Source organism: Octopus bimaculoides, chromosome 12 (assembly GCF_001194135.2).
Source record: "Octopus bimaculoides isolate UCB-OBI-ISO-001 chromosome 12, ASM119413v2, whole genome shotgun sequence".
Lineage (NCBI taxonomy): Eukaryota > Metazoa > Mollusca > Cephalopoda > Octopoda > Octopodidae > Octopus > Octopus bimaculoides.
Window position 1 is genome coordinate 59,556,431 of NC_068992.1, and position 5,439 is coordinate 59,561,869.

The following is a 5,439-nucleotide window of genomic DNA, read 5'->3' on the forward strand; positions in this document are numbered from 1 at the left end:
TATGAGTTGAAAATATGTAAAGAAAGAAGAAAAATGCCTTCGTTTCACATAGTTTAATTTTTTTTTTTATATAAATATATACATATTATACGGGTGTTGTAAAATCCAACCGGTTTTCGCTGTTTAAATTAGCTTTTCAAGGGGCATTGTATAGTGATATTATAACGTAATTATGACATTAAAATATAAAGATTAATTCGCATGATGAAGAAGTTTCGCCATCTTGGCTGTTTGAAAAATAAGAAATGGTTTAGAGAGTGAACCAAGGGAGGTAATGCGTGTCAAGGGGGATAACTGATTCCTTAGGATAGATTTTCAGGGTTATCAGATTTGACAAGACAAATCACTCAATTGTGGTACATGCCCACACCTAAGTGAAGACTCGGAATTCACATTCCAGCAAGGACAAAAATTCTCAATCAAAACTAACTTCACATGTGCCACTTACAACCTTATCTATGTCCTAACCTGCTCAGGTTGTGGCCATAACTATGTAGGCCAAACGAGCCTTTCTTTGAGACGCAGAGTCACATTGCATAAGGAACATAACGTATATTAATGTCCGTGTTGGGTGTATGTGTGGGTCGGGTGCTGGCGCTAGCATAGTTATGGTTGCTTAGGTTTTGGTAATAGAGCGAGAGTTTATGTTTGTTAGAAGTTGCTATAATAGATTCAAAGTTAGGAGTGGTAGAATACGACAATTTTAAAGTGGATCTGTTGAATATAGAGTGGTATTTGTGTTGTCGTGGGAAGTTAGAATCTAGTATTTTAAAGAAAGATTTGGCTAGGTTCCTAGTGTTAAGAGAGAATGGGGGTGGTGTACCACAGGATGAAGCGGCCACCGCTTTTTTTGGAGGTTCTGTGCATGTTGTAATTAAGGTGTTTAGGTGGAGGGCAGTTGTCTATACTTTTGGTAGGGCTAGCTGATTTAAGCATCTTAGATTTAGCCCTAGTGTTATAAGTGTTATTGTGGGGTCTGTTTGAATATGAAATTGTACAGCAGGGTTCGCCACCATCCCATGCCGGAGCCTTGTGGAGCTTTAAGTGTTTTCGCTCAATAAACACTTACAACGCCCGGTCTGGGAATCGAAACGGCGATCCTATGACTGTGAGTCCGTTGCCTTAACCACTGGGTCATTGCGCCTCCACTGCAAATTGCTGTACTTGTGGGAAAATTTGAAACCAATAATACTTATAATGCCATTGAATCTTAAAGGTTTTAGATTTTTGTCAGACTCAGTTTCTTCCTGGCCATCTCAACTCAAGTCTTAATCAGCAGAGAGTAAGGTTGATGCAGAAGCTGAGTACCTCTACCCACGACAAAACAACTTGCTTTAAATTCCCATTACATTAGTAACAGTGGAGGCGCAATGGCCCAGTGGTTAGGGCAACGAACTCGCGGTCATAGGATCGCGGTTTCGATTCCCAGACCGGGCGTTGTGAGTGTTTATTGAGCGAAAACACCTAAAGCTCCACGAGGCTCCGGCAGGGGGATGGTGGCGAACCCTGCTGTACTCTTTCACCACAACTTTCTCTCACTCTTACTTCCTGTTTCTGTTTTACTTGTAATTCAAAGGGTCAGCCTTGTCACACTCTGTGTCATGCTGAATGTCCCCGAGAACTACGTTAAGGGCACACGTGTCTGTGGAGTGCTCAGCCACTTGCACGTAAATTTCACGAGCAGGCTGTTCTGTTGATCGGATCAACTGGAACCCTCGATGTCGTAAGCGACGGAGTGCCAACAACAGCAATTAGTAACAACAACGCCAACGCCAACAACAAGCTTAATAACTTTTTAATCACGAAAGTGTTGAGCATTTTTATACGAAACGAATACATGAGTTTTTGAACAGAACCAGATTTCCTTTCCATTTCATGTGTTTTTCTACTTCATTATTTTCGTTGCTGTCTTCGTCCTTTTTCTCATTCATCTTCGCCGTCTTCTCTTCGCATAATTTCTCCTCCTCTTATTCTTTCTCTTTCGTCTTTTTTTCTTTCGTCTTTTTCTCTTTCGTCTTTTTCTCTTTCGTCTTTTTTGTCGCGCCCTTCCTGAAAAATGCTGGTGACACACTCATGTAAGAAATTCTTAGACCATATTATTGATTAAACGTACAAAAGTCGGATAGTTTATTATGAGTTGGTGATGCAATTTTGAATTTGTTTCGTTAATATAAAATCTTCCCTACTCAGTAGTTATGAAACCAACGCTTCTTTTTCATGCTTACCTCTGTTTTTGTTCACTTATCAGGGAAATATTGGAGATATATTCTGTAGCCCTAGTTTCGGCCCAGCAGCAGCGCCATTTTAACATTATTATAGCTACCACCGTGCAAATCAATGCATGGGCCATATGGTATTTTATTTATTAAGAGTAAGCCACAACATACATCAGAATTAGGCCTCTGGGTTCGTGAAGTTCTTGGGGAAATCATTTCACTGGACTCTATAATATTTATTAACTAACAGCAAACCACAGCATACATCGATCGAAGTCGGGTCCCTACTCTGGTGAAATCTCCGGGCAATAGCCTACTGTGCCCATGCCTTAAGACGGTACTGTCCAGCAATGAAAATTAACTTTTGTTTCCACTTTTATATCACAAGATCTACACTTTTGGTTTTTGTCGATTTTAAAGTATTTGCCTGGGATATCTATTGTGGTCAGAGCTTGGTCTTCTCTGGCAGCTTACTACACTAAAGACAGTTTCAGTCTTATATAAAGCTTTAAAATACATGCGTAACAAATATTGTACAATAAGAGTAAAAAATGATGAAATTTTCTTATTTCCTTATTCAACCATTATTCACGTGGCTATGTATATTCTTCGCTAGCTCCCACTTCACCTAACTATGTTAAAAATCACCAATATTACCCAACATAACAAATTGCTTGATAAAAGAGTTGGTGAGTAATACATTAAAATATAACACCCCCTAACGTTTAATTTAGCTTCCGGAATTGTATTCGTTTAGCCACTGATTTTATCTGAGACCGTGTTTGAAACTAAAATAACTACAGAGCCATTTAATAACACACGAATATGTTATGATAAATCCATATTTTAGATTTAAATTTATTTCTTGAGATGCTAAAAGTTTCGCACAACTACGCCCTGGTCACTTGGAAATTATAGTAAATTCAAATTTGAAATGAATTTTACAGTTTTGTCCGTCCGTCCGTCTGTCTGTCTGTCCATCCATCCATCCATCCATCCACCCATCCATCCAGCCATCCATCCATCCATCCATCCATCCATCCATCCCTTCTGCCCACTATTCTTTGGTAGGTCATAGGGGTAGAGTCCATAGGCACCTCCTGCATAGGATTCTATTAGGGACAACCATCATTAGACTTTCTGCCTGGATTCCAAAGGGTGACCAACAGAGACAATCGATATTACCCAACCATCTCATTCTTGGTCTACCCCCGTATCTCCTGCCGGTTGATTCGGCTTGAAGAATGTCTTGCAAGTCTTTCCTACAACATTCTAATCATATGTCGTACAGGAGCTGTGACATCTCAATGCGGAAAAGAAGCGGTTTCGTGTATTACTAAACAAATATAAAATTTTATTAAAACGTCTGATTGCAATTGCAATAGACATTTAACTAATATAGGGTGGCCCAAAAGTTACTGAGGGATTGCAATTTTTGATAATTCTTTTATTTTTCGACCCCTTTCTTTTCTTTTCTTTTCAGGGAATTTATGAACGAGGACTCGGAAATTAATTATGATAAAATATGGCACCGCACAACGCACACAAGCAGTGAAATTGTTCTATCAAAATCAGGGGTCAATTATTCAAACTCAGAGAGCATATAGTCGGCACTTACACATGCGAAATGCCCCAAGTGAAAGCAATATATATGACATTATATGCTCTGTGCTGCCGATCAGAATCTCTCAAGTATACAATCTGATGCTCCAATCTTCACTACGAAGCTATGATTTTGGTATCTACAAGACATAGTGTATGTTAAGTAATACGTTACTTTCCCTCTATATGGACATCATCATAGCTTACCTCATAATGACATACCTTTCCAGGCCATCTTCTACTTAGAGATCCCCAAGGATTGCACTTTGATTTCCCCATACAAAAACCTTTCAGGAAGACATGCCATCGTTCTTCTGTGAAACTTTCGAGACAATAGAATGTTTTCAATTGTGACGTCAGGCAATGGAACTTTTCTATTATTTTTTTTTACGTCATTAACAAGAGAATGCTTCCCTTCCTTTGCTTGTGACGACAGACACCATTTGTAAGTAGTAAAGCAAGTAGAAGGATGTTTGATGAAGTTAACCAAAAATTGTTAATTATTGAAAACTAGTCGTTATCCGTCGCCACGCTGCCGGTAAAATCTTCATAAATTGTTCAAATTGAAAGCCTTTTTTTAAAGTCTGTGTTGCGTTGTCTATCTGCTCAAACACACACACACGCGCGCGCATTTGTATAAATTAACCGAAATTCGTTGCCGCAAATTTCCTACGGGAAGATGTTCTTCCTGTCGTCAGTCCTCACCTGTTTCTAAGCAACATAATATTGCCTCTTCTCCCTCAAAAATCAACGGCACAATGCCAAGTCGATATTTATCCACAATTAGCGTGCGATATCAAGACAATGGGACTTTCTCTCTGTGTCTCACACACACTCATATGTATGTATGTCATTATTGAGTTTATTTCAAGATTTCTTGCCAATAGAGAAAGAACCGGTTTCTAACCTAGATTCAAGGCTCCTTCATTGGAATTTCAACATCAACAACATGGTATGTATGTATGTATGTATGTATGTATGTCAGATTTGTTTGTTTTATGTATGTATTCTCATGCATATAGTTGCATATCTAGACATGCTCATATATATTTAAATGATAAACTTCTGGAAAGTTTTACAGATTTTTACAGTTCCAGTGATGGATTGGATCTGTAGCCTTCGAATTAGCCTTCTCCATTCTGGTTTTGAGAAGCCTAATTCCTCAAACTTGGTATTTAGGCAGTGTGTTACATATCTCAGGGCCTCAATAATTACAGGTATAAACCTGAACTTGTAATCTGGATAAAGTACGTGCAGATTTCTCAAAAGGTGTTCTCTTTTCCACTGATCTCAGCTTTATGTTAACATCTACTGGGCAGCTAATTTCCACAACTGTGCACAGTTTCTCTTCTCTATCTCAAATCATTATATCAAGTCTGTCGTGCTTACATTTTATTGAGGTGTTCACTGGGACATTCCACCAGTATTCCTTTTTCTGATAAGTGGCTATGGCTTCTACCATACTGCGGGTCCTTATGTCTTTGTCCTCGAGATTATCCTTCCGACGGATTTCATTATAGAGTATCCTAGCTACAACATCAAGTCTCATCGATGTATGCATAAATGTGTGAACATATAAATATATATCTATATGTTTATATATATATATATATATATATAT

The 5,439-nt window shown here is 38.5% G+C and overlaps 1 long non-coding RNA gene across 1 annotated transcript; it reads right to left on the bottom strand.

Annotated features, from left to right (window-relative positions):
• Window positions 1-1,778: 1,778 nt before the first annotated feature.
• Window positions 1,779-4,173, bottom strand: LOC106868463 (uncharacterized). The gene is made up of 2 exons (XR_001409297.1): window positions 4,026-4,173; window positions 1,779-2,059 (listed from the first exon to the last, which is right to left on the bottom strand). It is a non-coding gene; the product is annotated as an uncharacterized LOC106868463 (long non-coding RNA).
• Window positions 4,174-5,439: the final 1,266 nt, after the last annotated feature.